The sequence below is a fragment of the Furipterus horrens genome, unplaced genomic scaffold (genome assembly GCF_987537825.1).
Source record: "Furipterus horrens unplaced genomic scaffold, mFurHor1.1.pri manual_scaffold_3, whole genome shotgun sequence".
Taxonomy (NCBI): domain Eukaryota; kingdom Metazoa; phylum Chordata; class Mammalia; order Chiroptera; family Furipteridae; genus Furipterus; species Furipterus horrens.
In genome coordinates this window covers 99446513-99464346 of record NW_028327173.1, presented here as the reverse complement: position 1 = coordinate 99464346, position 17834 = coordinate 99446513, and positions in this window count along the sequence as shown.

Below are 17834 nucleotides of genomic sequence, written 5' to 3'. Positions count from 1 at the left end.
TGAGCAACCTCATTTTACAGATGAAGAAATTGAGGTCCCCAAGCTTAAAGTGACTCATCTAACTAAGTTCACATAGTTCAATAGCAGCTGACAGAGATTTTCTGAGCACCCAGTAGGTACCAGGCATAGTTTTAGCACTGACTGAAACCAACAGGGTTCCTACCCTCACAATGCTTATATTCTGCAGGAATCAGACAATAAATAAATACATGAATATGTATTGTCAGGTAGTGACAGTGTTGTGAGAGAAATGAAGCTGGGTAAGTGTGGCACTGCTTGGTAATTCCACAAATAGCCAGAAGGAGGATGTATGGATGGAATGGAAGGAGTGAAGGGATCATGCAGTAGGGAAAGTCAAGGTGAAGGGGGCACCAGATCTGGGAACAGGACGTAAGGACGGGAGCTTTGCTGTGGGTGGGGGAGGAGGAGGCTGGGTTCTGTACTTTAAGCCTGACAGCTCTCATATCTTTGTAAAGGGATCTGCTGGGCTGCACGTGGAGGGCTCATCCAGGAGACAAAGGTGAAAACAGCAGCTAGAAGGCCACTGAGAGCCCAGAGGAGGATGAAGGTGCTGGCTGTGAGTAAATTCTGAATATATTTTTAAGGGAAAATTTTTCTAATAGATTACCTGTGGGGTGCAAGATAGAGCAGAATTGAGAACGAGTCCAAGAGTTTGGGCTGACCAATTGAGAGAATGGGTTGTAGTGAACAATCAGTTTTTAATTTGGGGACATTAAGATAGAAGCATCTGTCAGACCCTCAACTAGATGTGACAGATGAGCAGCTGCTGGCCTCACTAGACTGGAGCTGAGGGAGGCGAAGGTTGGTGATAAGAACTTGGGAGCAGAGAGCAGAGAGCTGGTGTTTAAGGTCCTCAGCTGGGACAAGACCATGTGAGCAAGACAACAAGACCCTCATGGGGACTGGGTCAGGAGAAGATGAAAGACTACACAAAGGCCAAGAGGGAGGCAAAGGCTGGGGATAGGAAAGCCAGAGGAGGTGGCCAGGAACCCAGGGGAGGCAGCATTTCAAGAAGACGTGAGTGCTGATGGTATATTTGCTGCAGAGACACTAACACAGGGACTGAGAAGTGGCCATTGGCTTTGGCAAGTAGAATTTTGGTTGCCTTGACAGCTGTTTTAGTGGAGGTGGGGAGCTGAAAGTCTTGCCTTGACAGCTATTTTAGTGGAGGTGGGGAGCTGAAAGTCTGTGTTAAACAGTGTGTGAGTAGAAAGGATGGTAAGCATAGGTAATTCAAGGACTTCGGCTGTCAAGGAAGCAAAGAAAAGGGGCAGCAGCTGGAGGAATACATGGGATCAGGGAAGGAAGTTTTCAGATAGAAGTTAGCACAGCCTGCTTGTGTGCTGCTGAATGATGTCCTTCAGGAGACAGCAGAGGATGGGGACCAAGGCCCAGGTGGAAGGGCTGGATGCAGGGGCACAGAACACTCATTCACAGTAATGGTCGAAATATGTCTGCCCCCCCCCACCCTCAGGAACTCCCCACTTCCTCATTGCTAATGGAATGCAAATATGTTGACCACTTCTGAGAGGCCACATCAATCAGGGGAGGTGGAATCCAGGAGATGAACATTGTTTGGTCTAAGTCAGTTTGGAGGCCTCAGTCCTCTTGCCAAGACCAGACAAATGCATTGGCAGTTTGGGGAAGGACTTCCTCACTTACATAAAGGTACACAAGACATAAATGTTTCCTTCTTTTTCTTGACCCTGGATTTCCCCCTGCTTGTAGCAGGTGTTTTGGAACCTTGAGAAACCATTTTAAGACGAAAAGCTACATACTGAGAATGGCAGTAGCCTGGGTTCTTGATAATGTTACTGGGTCACTCACTCACGATCAGCCTTAGAGCTTCCACTTCCAGGTTTCTCATTAAGTGAAATAATAAATGTCATTGCTTTTTCCAATGTTTTTGGTTTGCTTTTGTCTAGCAAGCATAAAAGTCTTAACAAGCTCAGCCGAGAAAAATCTATGCTTGTTTTATAGTCAGTTGTTGGTAGTTCTGGAGTAATCAGCCTCACAGGCATGTGAATGAGACCAAGAACTTGGCCATGCACTCAAGTGGCATGAGCTGTAGGCACAGACAGACCTGAACTGCAGGACCAGCATGTGTCTCAGGTGAAGTTTACACATCTTCTGGTTCCTTTCCATAAAATTTTGAGCAAGTCATTTAAATTCCCCATGCCTCAGTTTCCTCAAGTGTAAAATGGTTATAGTCGTCGTCGTCGTCGTCGTCGGCAGCCGTCCGTCTTGAGAGACGATGGTGTAGCTTCTTAAGAGTCTATTTGCACCGCCGAGAATGGCTGTGCAGTCCGACTCGGGAGTGACACGGTATCTGTCTCCTCCCGTGTTGAATCGACATCTTGCGATGACGCTGGAGTGTCCTCTCCAGTGAAGCTGAAGCTACAGAGCCTGGGCAGGGTGATATGGAGGGTCTGCTGTTGCCCATGCAGCAGACCCCCCCCCCTTCTCTTCGCAGCTGAAGGGTCCAAGGGAAAGACGGAGTCAATACAGCTTGGCTTCAGGTGCGCCGCAGGAGTTGCCGGTGTTGACTACAACGTCAAACCGCCTTAGGGACTCCGGCTCCGGATTTTCTGTCGGGGTTTACTCCCTTAGCCTTTCCCCTGAAGAGGTATGCCGCAAGGCAGCGGAGGTTTTTTGGAGTCAGAGTTTTCCTTCTCTGATGTGCCCTGACTGGAAGATCGAACCAGCGACACTTAGCTCGCAGGCCGACGCTCAATCCACTGAGCCAAACCAGCCAGGAAAAAAATGGTTATAGTAGTACCTGCTTTACAGTGTCCTTATGAGGATTAAATAAATACACATGTGTAAAGCAGTTTAAACAGTGCCCCGTCTATTCTAGGTGCTATGATGGTAACTATTATTACAATTAGCCCATGGCCTGTGGCCATTTTTTTTTGTAAGAAATAAAGATAAAAATAGCTGAAATTTATGAAACACATTAAATGCTAGACATTGCACAACATGCTCTCTGAATGTCTCATTAACCCAACCTTGTCACTGATTCTCTGAGGTCTGCTATTAACCTTGAATTACTCTAAGATCTTTGTCTTTGTGTCAGTTTCCCAGAGATTCCCAACAGAGAAAAAAGGCAGTGTCACCTAGCTCAGCTTTGACAGATGCAGTATCACAGAGGGCTCCTCTCCGGCTATTTGGACACCTAATGGTATTACATCAAGCCTTCCCCTCTGCCCTTATACCCCTTCACCTGGAAGAGAAAGCTAGGACAAAGGACTCTGAGGGAAAAGGGGGGACAGGACAGCAATAGCATCCACTGAATTGGGTGGGGAGCAGCCCCTGTGGGTGCACCCTGACATGTATCCACAGTTCTCCTCCCTCCATGTGGTGGTGTGGAGAGAAGGACTCAGAGCTGCTTCATTCCACACCCCACCTGCATTCAGGACTAAGGTAAGCTCCTTTCCTTTGATAGTCAAACAAGCCTTGCATGGAAACACGGAGCAGGATGCCTTAGCCTACTAAGGTTAAAGGCCATGTGTGGTCCTTGCCAGATCACAAGGACCGGGGACTGTTCCTAATGCAAAGATGCTTTTCTTGGAGCAGCATTCCCTGGTGAATTCAGGGTCCTCATCACCCCTGTCTCTCATCAGAGTTACAACTGACATATGTGCAATTCACATTCCCAATAGCAACTCCAGATGCCTCTGTGGTCATGCCCCTGCTCTGCTCAGACACCTGTAATGCTCCCATGGCTCACTGAGTTAAGTCCAACCTCTGGACAGGAGTTAGAACTCGCTGAGGCAGCATCTCTGGCAGGGGCTCAGATACACTGTGTGCTGTCCTCTGTGCACAGGGCCCATGCTCAGAGACCATGCCCTGTGATGCCTGCTCTGGACCACCCAGGAGTAATGCAGCTCCCCTGCCAGCCAGCTGAGCATGCTACTGCTGTTTTCAGGAGTTTAGTCTCATTGGGTCAGGGGAGTGGGAACACTGATGAGCCCCTATCCTTTCTTCCTAGGCTCTCAAGTAATAATCCTACCACCAATCCTTCTGTCCTTTAGGAAGGAGGCAGCGTGGACCGGGTAGGACTCTGAGAACATCATAGACATCCTTTCACTAATCATTACCTCTACAGTATGAGGGTAGAATTACTCTGCCCAGTCTATAGATAAGGGTAGGGCTCCTCAAAGACGGTTATCATTTGGCAAAGACCACAAAACTGGTGAGCAATAGAGATGGCACTTGAACTAAGGTTTGACTCCAAAGCCAGTATACATTTTCTGTATCTATTGAAATGATCACGTGCTTTCCTTTTTTTGTCTTTTGATAAGATTAATGACATTACTTTTCAAATGTTGAGCCAACCTTTCATTTCTGGTATAAACCCCACTTGGTCATGATATTTCATCCTTTTTATATATTGCTAGATTTGGTTTGCTAATACTGTGTTAAAGAATTTAGGATCCATGGTTATGAAGGATACTGGTCAGCAGTTTTCTTGTAATGTTTTTGTCTGGTTTTGGTATCAGGGTAATGCAGGAATTATAAAGTGAATTGAAAGGGGTTCTCTTCTATAAAAGAGTTGGATATTCTGTAAGAATTTAATTATTCTTCAAATGTTTAGTAGAATTTGCCAGTGAAGACATTAAGGCCTAGAGGCTTCTTTATATGGAAAGATTTTAAACTGTGGACTCAATGTCTTTCATAGATATAGAACTATTTAAGTTATCTAATTCTTTCTGAGTTTTGGTAGTTTGTCTTCAAAGGAATTTTTCTTTTTCATCCATGGTATCAAATTTATTGTCATATAGTTATTCAAAATATTTCTTTAGTACCTTTTTATGTCTATAAAATCAGGAGTAATGTCCCCTCTTTCATCCCTGACATTGGTAATTTGTGTCTTCTCTTTTTTCCTATATCACCCTGGCTAGAGATTTATCACATTTTATTTATTTATTTCAAAGAACTAAATTTTGGTTTCATTGATTTTTTTCCTATTGCTTTTCTTGTTCTAAATTTCATTCATATTATTCCCTCCCCTGTGTTTGCTCTGGATTAAGGTGGAAGTTTAGAGTACTAACTTGAGATATTTCCTGCTTTATTACATAAGCACTTCATACACTTCACTTCCTTTTAAGCTCTGCTTTCCATGTGTCCCACAGATTTTGATATATAGGGTGGGGCAAAGATAGGTTTACAGCTGTGAGTAAACAAAACAGAGAGTTTATTCTTATATTATTATTTATTAATTATTATATTATTTTCCATATGAACAACTATCAACCTACTTTTGCACAGCCCTGTATTGTATTTTCTTTCATGTCAAAATATTTTCTAAGTTACCTTGTGATTTCTTTTTAGACCCATAGTATATGTAGAAGTATGTTGTTTAATTTCCAATTATTTGGGAATTTTTCAGATATTTGTGATTTCTTGTTTGTTTGTTTGTTTAATTCCATTGTGGCCAGAGAATATTTTGGATGTCACAGTGAGGGGAGGTTATTGTTGGCTTTTATTGGGTGTGTTGGGCTGAGAATGCTTAATTTCCTGTAGCGTCCTATAATGCACAGGATAGTGCTATATGACAAAGGACCATCAAGCTTAAACTGTGAACAGCATTCACTATGAAAGGTCCCAGAGCACGGTCTGGGGTATGGCATGAGAGGTTGGAATCAAGGGCATAGTTTCAAGGGTAGAGTTAAGACTGGAAAGGAGATAACACATTTTCAGAGATCAATAAACAGAAAGTAAAGAAGGGGTAAAGATAATTTTTAGGTAGAGGTTAGAGGTCCAGGGGGAATCCTCCCTGAAGACCAATAAAGAGAAGAGAAGGTTGTCTGAAAATAAAGAAGTTGAAAGTTGAGCATGTGTCCTGAAGACAAGGATGAAGGGCAACATAGTCATCAAGGGCGTGGGACAAACAAGGCAGGACAGGACTCATGGCAGACATGAGCACCCAGCCAAATACTGCCAAATCTAAGGAGCATCAGAGATCATCCCACCAGGAATAAGAAAGGTGCTCACAAACAAGGATAATTCAGTGATGGTTTAATCAAGGGACTATTTACAGAGGTGTGAGAAGGTTGTATGGAAACAGAGGATAGTGCTGCATGCTGGGTGGGGTGACAGCAGAACCCCCACCCCTTGCAAGCCTGAAAGAAGGATCCAGAGTAGACTCACATAGGGAGGGCTACTGTGAGAGGAGGAGTGGCTTTCGGTCAAGGGCATGATCGCTCCTACCATATTCTTCTGTCTCTCCTATCTCCTGTCAGTGTTTGCCATTCATTGTTTGTACTCAACCAATAGCCAGAGTACATGGCAGGCTATTTATATAACATAGCCCCTTATCCAAAGCAGAGAGCAGGGTAGGGAAGGTCCAGCTCTTAGAGTATAATTTAGGATTGGGTGAACTGAAAAAGAGCATAGCTGATTGGGTGTTGATGAGATCCAGGAATTTAGATATTACATTATCTAGTGGGTTTTCAGGGACATTCAAATGGCAGAAGATGGGAAAGATAAAGTTACAGTAATCTGTGGAAATCTACCTGCTCCATATTATTTCAAGGAGGGAAGCAAAATAAGCCTGGTGTTTTAAGGAGAAGAGAAAACAGAGTTTGTATTCAAAACTATATCCATTGATTGGGTTCACAAGCCTATGAAGTGCAATATACGTGAACACATGGTTCAGCAAACCTGCTTTATTTTCTCTCCAAGGCACGTGGCCTAACTCCATTTGCCAGCCTTTGGTGTAGTTAAGACAGGCTGGGAGACTGAGGCCTGGTCAGTGGAATGTGGGCAGGAGCGATGCGTAGTTTCTTGGCCTGGCCCCTGGAAGTCCTTCTGTGCAAGCCTCCACACTGCTCATTTCCATGCGCTGCCTGTGTGGGAAGCCCCATGATGACCTAGAAAAGGGCAGAAGCACAGATGAAAGCAGTCATCATTTGGAGGAGAGCGTCCCAAAGAGTCACCTGAGCAGGAATTTCACATTGGACTTTTATGTGAGCACAAAATAAACTTCCATTGTGTCAAATCACCAAAATTTTCATGTTGATAGAGTAGTTAGACTTTCCTTTAGAATGCCATTCCTCTCAGGTTAGGCCAAGGAGATAGTGATAAGTGGTTTGAGAAACCCTGTGTAGCAAAGATGGACAGACAGGACACTGACCAGGGGAGGAGGAGGAGGCAAATGAAGGTGACAAATTAAAAACAGTTCAAGATAAGTCTGGAGAAATTTTGAAGGATAATCACATTGACAGCAAAAGTTAAATGAAGAGGAGATGAGCAAAACAGATCCAGGGTGAAAAGCTTGGTTTTGAAATTCAAAAAGGTTCAATCTGGTCAGCAGTAGAGACATCACACAGCACTTGGAGACAAGCGGAAGGATCATTTGATCTAGCGTGCATCTGGACAGTAAGTTCATTGAGGGACAGACAGTTCTGAGTCATGGGGAAGTGCCTGTGGTCGGGGACAGTGAGAAACAAATCAGAATGAGCTTTCAGATCTGCCAAGCAGTTAGGGGTCTGAGAAACGGTGCTTCCACCTCAACTCATTCTGAATTAGCCCTTATTTCTGATGAGCATGACACCGCATATAGTAGATACTGAAAAGAACTTATTGAAAACAGCGAATAAAAGAAGGAATGTAAATGAATCCTCTTGTAAAATTCTGACTTGGGGCACAACAGGTGTAAGCGGGAAGAGGATATGGCTTGGCTTGTCGTGGAGTGTAGGGAGTCTGTCCTGACCCCAGCCCCATTTGAAGAGCAGCAAACCACTGACAAGAAAGGACAGTGGGGGCTCTGGGGTTGGTTTAGTCAAAGTTGCTAGTGGTGAGCTTGAGTAGGGGTGCCTTCTTTTCAGTGAAGTTCCTAGAGCTAATTGGAAACAATGTGAGCAAAAGTTCAATTCTGACTACCTTTCAAAACCACTTCCCTTGCTCTCAAGGCCTGATTTAGACAGAAGACCAGCTCCCTCTGAATCAACACAGATGGCAAAGGGAAGGGCTGCTTGGCGACTGCTCACCTGAACCTCTTGCAGGTGTAGAAGGTGGCTCTCAAACTTTCTGCCAACTCTTTTGAAATAGTTTTAGACTAATGAAGAGTTGCAAAGATAGTATAATGTCCATATACCCTTCACTTAGTTTTCCTAAGTTAATATATTGCATGAACATAGTATAATTATGAGATCAAATACATCATTACTGTAAAAATACAAATTTTTATTTAATATGGCTTGTTTCAATGGAAGCATTTGCAGAGAGATCACTGTTCTCACAGCTGACAGCATGAGCTCATCTAACACACCACAATTTCCCAGCAACAATGCAGCTCTTAACTCCTGCAGTTCTGGTAGCAGCTAAGTGGGATAGAGAGAGGAGACAAGGGCCTTGGGTTTACCACAGGGAATAAAACTTTGACAAAGTTCTGAGGAAGGGTAGCAACTGGCTGCAGGAGGAAGATGGAGAGGGGCTGGGACCCTGAGGGGCAGACACAGGGAGACAGGCAAAGACAGTCTTCTTCCCCTACACATCTTGGCTCCCTTAGCTTTCTCTTGCCTCCCCAACCGAAAGAGTGAAAGCACCAGCAGACCAGTTTGGTGGTTGGTTATAGTGGAAATAGACTAACTACCTGATAGAGAGATAATGGTGTGAAGTATTTTACAGTTTACAAACTTTTTCACAAAATGACTGAAGTGTGTCCAGAGCTTGCCTCACTGCAGGCTGATCTTAGAGCCATGAGGCACCTCAGAAAGGGTCCCGCTCCACTCCATTGGCCAGGGGAAAGGAACAAAGGCCAGAGAAGTTTGTGAGTTGTTTCCCTGGCTCCGCCTGCTTCTGATTTCCCATCTCATTTTGTTCCATGGGATATTTTTTCTCAAATCTCCAGAGCACCCAACTCAGGTGGCAAAACTCACATCTAAGGAAACAAAAATGGCACCACCTGCTCTTGATGCTGTCTTTTCAACTGAGAGAGAAGGTTGGTGTATTCAATTAGAGTCTTTATATTGAGGTCAGTTGAGGTCACCTGAAGCAGGCCAGTACAAAAAAGAAAAAAGAGAGAGAGGAAATTCTGTTTGGAGCCAAGAAGGAAGAGTTAGAAAACACAGGATTTTGAAATGTGGAATTTTAACTCTTACATTATTCTGAGTTCGTGTGCTGACCTGGAGAGTTTTCTAAAACCCTGATCTTCCATAGGAATTTTTCATACCTAACTACTTTCAAGTAGCTCATTATTTTTCCATGTTCTTTAAATGAGTAGTTTTATGTGTTTAAAACATCCCCGAATACTTGAGTTTCATTTATGTGGTAAGTTATCAAATATATTGTCTACTTTTATGAAGAAATGATTTTTTTATTTCTGAGTGAAAGTATTATGGAATTTCTGAAAATGAAGTGGAACAAGGTCTTACTCTAGTCTGGACTCCATGAAGCACACGTGGGAGCCTCTTTCTCTCAAAAGTCACAGAGTGACCTTAGTAGAGATTTTTCTCACATAATTTGACAGTGGTTCAGGAAGAAGTCTGGGGCTCATAAGAGTACCAAACAGCACATCTCCTGAACCTCTGCCCTCCATCAGGGAACACAGGGACTGGGTATACCTGTGCCTCAGAGGGAAATGGAAGCTGGGCCCTGCATGAATGTCACCACTCAGGCAACTAGATTCAACAAGCTTAGTGGCCTTTGTTTAGTCAGTGAATGATTTTTCACTCTAAAGAGTTGAATTAGAGAGAGTACTGCAGATAAACACAGGTTAGATGGTTTTTATTTAACCACAATTTTTAAGAATTATTGGAGTGACATTGATTAATAACATTATATGAGTTTCATACACACATCATGTGCTCACCACTCAATGTCTAGCCTCCTTTCATTACCATATATTTGACCCCCTTTACTTTCTTTATCCTCAACCCCTCTTCTCCCTGGTAACCACAATACTGTTGTCTATGAGTTTGTTTTGTTTATTCACTTGTTGCTTTCTGTTTTGTATCCCACATATGAGTAAAATTATATAGTTTGTGTCTTTTTATGTATGACTTATTTCACTTAACTTGATATTCTCAAGATCCATCCACATTGTTGCAAATAGCAGTATTTTATCCTTTCTAATGGCTGAGTAGCATTCCATTATATACAGGAACCACATCTTTATCCAATCATCCATTGAAGGACATTTAGGTTGTTTCAATGTCTTGGCTAACATAAATAATTCTGCAATGAACATAGCGGTATATATATATACTTACAGGTAAGTGTTTTCAAAATTTTCAGGTAGATAATAGGAGAGGGATTGCTGGATCATATAGTACAAGTTTTTGAGGAATCTCTACATTGTTTTCCACAGTGGCTGCACCAATTTACATTCCCACCAGCAGTGAACGAGGGTTCCTTTTCCTCCACATTATCTCCGAAACTTGTTATTTCTTGTTTTATCTCATTGTAGTTTTGATTTGCATTTTCTTTATAGCTGGTGAAGTGAAGTGTCTTTTCATGTATCTGTTGGCCATTTGCATGTCTTTTTGGGAAAAGTGTTTTTAATTGGGTCCTCTGCCTATTTTTTAATTGGATTTTTTTGTTAAGTTGTTGAGTTCCTTATATATTTTAGATATTAGCCCCTTATTGGAGGTATTGTTTACAAATATTTTCTTTCATTTGTTTGGTTGCCTTTTTGTTTTGTTGATAGTTTCTTTTGCTGTGCTTAATCCATTTTGAGTTAATTTTTGTGTATGGTGCCAGATAGTAGTCTAGTTTCATTGTTTTACATGTGGCTTTCCAATATTTTCAATACCATTTATTGAAGAGGCTTTCCTTTCTCCATTGTGTGTTTTTGGCTCCTTTGTCAAAAATTAGTTGCCAGTACACATGTGGGTTTATTTCTGTGCTTTTAATTCTATCCCATTGTTCTGTGTATTTGTTTTTCTGCCAATACCATACTGTTTTGATTTTTGTAGCTTTGTAATTTAATTTGAAGTCATGGAGCATATTACCTCTGGCTATGTTCTTTTTACCAAGAATTACTTTGGATATTTGGGGTCTTTTGTGGTTCCATAAAAATTTCATTAAAATACTCAATAAAATGGGTATAGATGGAAAGTACCTCAAGATAATAAAGGCCATTGATGACAAACCCTCAGCTAATACTGCACTTAAAGATGAAAAACTAAAAGCTTTTCCTCTAAGATCAGAAACAGGATAAGGATGCTCTCTCTCACCCTGTTATTCAACATTGTACTAGAAGTCCTAATCAGAGCAATCAGGTAAGAAAAAGAATTAAAATGCATCCAAACTGGGAATGAAGAAGTAAAACTATTGCTCTTTGCAGATAGATGACATGATTTTATATATAGAACACCCTAAAGACTCCACCAAATACTATTATAAACAATAACCAGATACAGTGATGGTGTAGGATACAAAATCAATTGCATTTGTATATACTTACAATAAAATATCAGACAAAGAAAACAATCCCATTTGCAATTGCAACAAAAAAGGATAATATTTCTAGGCATATACTTAACAAAGAAAGTGAAGGATCTATATGAGTACACTGAAAACCACAAGACTGTTGAAAGCAATTGAAGAAGACACAAAAAAATAGTAAGATATTCTGTGTTCATGAATTGAAAGAATCAACATATTAATAGTTAAAATGACCATATTACCTAAATACAGATTTAATGCAATCCGCAACAAAATACCAATGACATTTTTCAAAGAACCACAATTTTTTTAAAACATCACACAAGTGGGAGAGACCATCCAGCTTGGATCTCAGGCTGGACTCTCACATTTGCCACGAGCTGTCAATGGAGATGACTCAAATTGCTATTGTGAGCAGACACTGCTTATAAAGAAAAGCTTTCATACAGGATCTCCTTGAAAAGTGTAAAAAGGAAAGGCAATCTTATATTAGCCAATTTTATCCTCCCCCTTTAAAAACAAAAACTGGAAATGAGGTGGAGTGAGGGAGAAGGCAACTGTCCCCAATCATGCTTCTTTTGTTGAGTAATTTCAGAATTATTAGATGCTTTAGAAGAATTATTAGATACTTCAGGATTCTCCTGTCTTCTTCTGGGCATTTCCTCTTAACATCTTGTTCACTACCACATGTGCTTAATAAGATAAGCCTTCATTTCAGATGCAAGACCCCGCTCTCTACCTATGGTTGATTTCCTCTTGCTTGAGATGAGCTACTGTTTTCATCCCCACCCAGGGATGTCTGACTTAGTTCCCATGGCCCCTACGCTTGGTCTCCCACAGAAAGCTAGTTGGTTTTGAAACACCAGGCTCCCCATAAACTTTATACCAGAAGCCTGGTTGAAGTCATTCAGTTTCGACAATATTTGAGCCAATGGCTTGGCCATAGAATTTAATAAAATAATTTAAGATCCTTGCACAGACAGAAACAGAATAGAAAGAAGCTCTTTTAAGGTGATCATCATGTGGACATAGTGCCAACAATGAGGAATGGAGTCAGTGAACCAGCCAGGTAATAGTTTTGGATCCCAATGAGGTAAAACTCTAAAGTAGTGTGCTTTAGATTCTTTGTGGTTCATAAATTGGTTCTGAGGACATTTTGAAAAAAAATTTTTTTAAATATACAATGCTTTGACATTCAGGCAGGAGAGCTATTGCCTACCCAAGCTGTGTAATTTGTCTACATAAACTTTACACTGCCATATTATTATTGAAGCAGAGCCCACATCAGCACAATGCATCATCACACCTGTCAAAACTAACTTCTAAATATCATCTAACTCACACCATACTTAAGCTTCATCTGATTATCCTTAAAATGTCTTTGTATAGTTGGCTTACCAACTATTATATTGAAATAACATGTTATGAATTACATTAAAAGCTGAATTTCTTTTAATGTATAAGTTTTGGTGTGGGTTTTAAAACATTCCTTCTAAACACCAGTCTCTAAAAATCAGTCCCTCTCTTTAGGGACGGACCTCAAATTTCTAGGGCATTCCTATGGGCCGGAGCATGAAGTTGATCACAAGAAGACATTTTTAGAGAAGGGTGAAAGGGTTTGAACTAAGGGAGACTCAGTGAGTCTTAGTTTTATTTCAGCCCTTTCACAACCTAGTTTTGTGATCATAGGAAACACTGATTTCCTCTGGTCTAAGTTTTCTCCTTGATGAAGTCTAAATGTAAAAATATTAATTCCACTCACTTCACAGTGAATAAAAAATCTTGCACATGAAGGTTCTTGGAAAAGCACAGTGTGTTACACCTATGAAAGGTGATGCTGTGAACAGAAATTATATTTAAATATAGGCACACATATAGACATGTAGCTCAGGAGCTGACCTTTTATGATATTACTATGCATGATGATATCTGTGTTCTGTTATTTACACAGATGAATAAAGCTCGTTACATAACAGCAAGTAGACCTCACATCACTGCTGTCCCATTACGTGCAGCAGTATTTCTCCCATAAATGCTAGGGAATCTATTAGTAAAAAATAAAGCGGCATCAAGTGATAAAGTGGGTTTGTGACATTTTCCCCTAAAAATTATAGGACACTGATCACTTTAAATGGCTATGTTTGAATATATTTTCTAAAAAGCAAACTTTTATGTAATCTTTTTCTTCCACACTTGCCCCAGAGCCTCTGGCTCCCCTCCCTGCTTGTAACTGTTCTGAGTCTCTTCCGCAAGCCTGTCTTCTGAGATCTGCCCTTCAGATCCTGTGTACCTGACTCATTTCTTCTTGTGCTCACAACCACGGGAGTTCTGAGTACATCCAATATTTTTAAAACCCAAACAAATATCAAGAAATTGGGGACACACATGTCTTAATTTCTCCAACTAGCTCTGTACTCCTTGAGGCAGTGTTAAATGCGATTCATCTCTGTAGCCTTGTAGAATCTGAGGGCCACCAACCTGCCCAGGGTTACTCTTCATTTCTGTCTTTGGAGTCTGAGAGATGGGTTCATGTTTTTGCTGTGACTATTACTTTAAAAGGGACCCTTATTCAGCAGTATTTGCTGTCTCATATGTCAAGCAGTACGGATGGAGGTTAAGTGCACAAGCTTTGGAGCTGGAATTTTTGGGTTCAAATCCTAGCTCTGTTTCTAATTAGTTATGTGATCTTGGGCAAGTTATTTGACCGCTGTACTTCAGTTTCCTTGTGTGTAAAATGGAAATAACAGTACATATCTAAAAAGGCTGTTATGAGAATAAGTGCTAAGACATGTGCACTTAGAAAAATGCCTGGCAAATAGTAAGTGCTCTGTGTTATCAAGGTGCCAAGGGACATAACATGCCCTAGCGGATGTGTCACAGGATCTGGACAATGCAGGTGCTGAAGTTCTAAATTGATGATGCTCAAACTTTGGTGAACCTCAGAGCCACCAAGGAATTAGGCAAAAACAGCTGCCTGGGTCCCTCCGGCAGCCTCTTGGGTAATTTCAATGCACACTAAAGTTTGAGAACCACTTCTGTGAACAAAACTGCATTGATTATTCCCCTTCACAAAAGAAAAATTTTGAAAAGCGAAGTAAAAGCAAGAAACCAGTCGCTTCTTTCTCCCTAAGTTCTTTTAATCAGCGTAAGCTGGTGCAGGAGTCTGAAAAGAAATGATGAGGGCTGACTTCTCACAGTAGCAGTATGGGAAGCAAATGCAAGTACTGCGGTGGGTGCCGCTGTGAACATCGTCATTTGTGTCACTAACAATAGCAAAACAACAGCTCTATTCTTAAACACAGTGGCATTTTTGAAAGGTTCTGATTAGGAACCTACATTTCAAAACCCATTTGTTATTCAAATTGTCACTGCAGATAACATATCACGCATCATCTTATACATAATGAAATATCTTGTTGTGACTTGGTTCTGTCAAACATTGAATAAGCCTTAAAAAAATCATATATGGGAGACCCAAGATGGCGGAGGAGTAAGTGGAAGCTACACTAACCTCCTCCCAGCACCACTCTGGATTTACAACTTAATTTTGGAGAAATCACCTGGAATAACCAACCGAACACTAGCTGGAGAGAAGTCTTATAACCACGGAGAGAGAAAAGGCCGCTATATCACAACGTGACTGGTAGGGAGTGCGGAGACGCGGAAGGGCTGGCTGGGCTCCCACAGGTGGCAGCTGAAGGGACTGAGAAACAGCTCAGCAGCCGGAGGTTCCCCCAGAGAAGGGCGGGGTCTAGACCCCCAGCTGGGCTTCCCAGCCTACAGCAACAGAGTGGAAAGTAAAATAGTACCCAGCTGTGAAAAGTGAGAAGCCACAAGGTTTCTTGCTAGCTGGAGAGAAACAGCTGGAGAAAAAGAGCTCTTAAGCGGATCACATACGAAAATATTTTGGCCCCCACTTACCCTGGGCTCAAGCAGAGGGAAAGCAGAGAGGACAAGAGATGCTTGGGGACAGTTTGGCGTGGTGGCTTTGAGGAGAGAACTGGGGGAGCAGCCGACTGGGTCCCAGTGCTGACTCATCGCCAGTACTGCAGGCAGACCATTTCCCTCTGTGTGGCATCAGCCTGAGGGGAAGAAAAAGCCCTGCCTGCAGAAATTAGGCTGTCACACCCTCAGTTCTTAAACCTGATAGCTAATCACAGATTGAATAGATTAACAATTAAGGAAACAGACAAAGGCAGTAGATCCCTGGAAGTCTCCAACAGGCTGCATAGGACCAGACTGGTATACAACGTGACACCACCAGGGGCAGATCCAGGAAGTGCAGATCATTCTAAGAAGCAACAACAAGCAATAAGAGTCACAAAAATGGGGAGACAGAGAAACAACTCCCCTCGAAAGGAAAGGTAGAATCCCCAGAAACAGTGCTAAATGAAATAGAGGGGAGCAAACTATCAGATATGAAATTCAAAACATGGATTATGGAGAAGCTCAATGAGCTCAGCGGAAACTACAAGGAACTCCAGAAAGACTACAGGGAACTTACTGAGAATTACACGAGGATGAAAAAGGACATAGAAGCTATCAATACGAGCCAGGAGGAAATGAAGAATACGATCTCTGAATTGAAGAACACAGTAGAAGGAATTAAAAGCAGGTTAGAGGAAGCAGAAGATCGGATCAGTGAGCTGGAGGAAAACTTAGACAAAAACTCCCAGACAGTGCAACAAAATGAAAAAAAACTGAACAAGAATGAAGAGATTCTAAGACAGCTGCAGGATAACATGAAACGTAATAATATCCGTATCATAGAAATTCCAGAAGGAGAAGAAGAAGAGCAAGGAATAGAAAACCTCTTTGAAAAACTAATGACAGAAAACTTCCCTCACATGAGGAGAGAAAGAGTCACGCAAGTTCAGGAAGCACAGAGGGTCCCAATGAAGATGAACCCCAACAGGCCCACTTCAAGACACATCATAATTAAAATGGTAACATTGAAAGACAAGGAGAGAATCCTAAAAGCAGCAAGAGAGAAACAACTAATAACATACGAGTGAGCTCCAATAAGACTATCATCAGATTTCTCAGCAGAGACACTACAAGCCAGAAGGGAATGGCAAAATATATTCCAAACAATGAAAAACAAAGGCCTACAACCAAGAATACTCTACCCAGCAAGACTCTCATTCAAAATGGAAGGTGAAATATGGAGTTTCCAAGACAAAAGAAGGCTAAAAGAATACTTCTCCAACAAACCAGCCTTGCAAGAGATGCTAAAGGATCTGCTTTAAGAAGATAAAGAAACAGACAGAGAGGAAGATGAGTACAAAGGGGGAAAATGACAATGAATAAGTACTGAAAGAAAGAAGGAACTTCTACATTTGCAACAACATGGATGGAACTAGAGAGAATTATGCTTAGCGAAATAAGCCAGGCAATGAAAGAAAAATACCTCATGCTATCACCTATTACAGGAAACTAATGAACAACACAAACAAATGAGCAAAATTGAACCACAGGTATGTAAACAAGAAATAAACTAACAGTAACAAAGGGGGAGATGGGAGGGAGAGAAGGGGGTAAGAAGGGGAAGGGTCTAGTCAAAGCACATGTATAAATGACCCATGGACATGGACAGCTGGGTGGGGACTGAATGTGGGAGAAGGGGGGGCAGGGTGCAGGGAAGCCAGAGGGGGAAAAAAGTGGGACAACTGTAATGGAAAAAGGAACAAAAATTTTTAGTGGGGGGAAAAATGAAAATGAAAATATGAAGAATAGAAATTCAAGTTCAGTGAATATTAGAAGGACAAGGATTTTCCTTCACACTGTATATTTTCTCCCTCTCTGACCCCTCCAGAGTTTGGCATTCTAAAGAAGTAATGACATAAGGTTCTTTGCATAAAACTAATAAGACAAGTCGTTAATAGAGGTCTTTTTGACCAAGACTTTGACTGGAATGTCATGCCTAAAGGAGACATGCTTGGGCTCTGGTTGTTACCAAAAAGCCCTGATGAACTAGGATTGACTTTCAAAGGTAATAAAAGCCCATGAGATAAAAGGCCTGGTACCTTGGTTGGTTGTGCGGTCCACAGCAAGCTTTCCAGGGAAGGAACGAAGGTTGTTTTCCTGAAAGATGGCTAGAAGGGACCTTAAGGCACAAGGGAAAAGCAGAAGGACTTGGAAAAGACAGGTGTTTACAGGCAAGGCTGAATGCCAGGTGTGTGGCTCAGCTTCTGTGACCTGAAGGGAAGATTAACTGAAGGTCACCCTAAATGATCCTTGCATAAGTTCCAGCAAAGCAGAACTAAAGATCATAAGTGATCATTTTCTGCTCTTGTTGTGTTTATGCAGATGAACAGGATAAATTAAAAATGGACTTAATGCAGTCCCTTTAATGACAAGGAGGGTAATCTTAGGGAGAAAAGTCATGATTCAAGGAAAATCACAATGCTCAGTGGTAG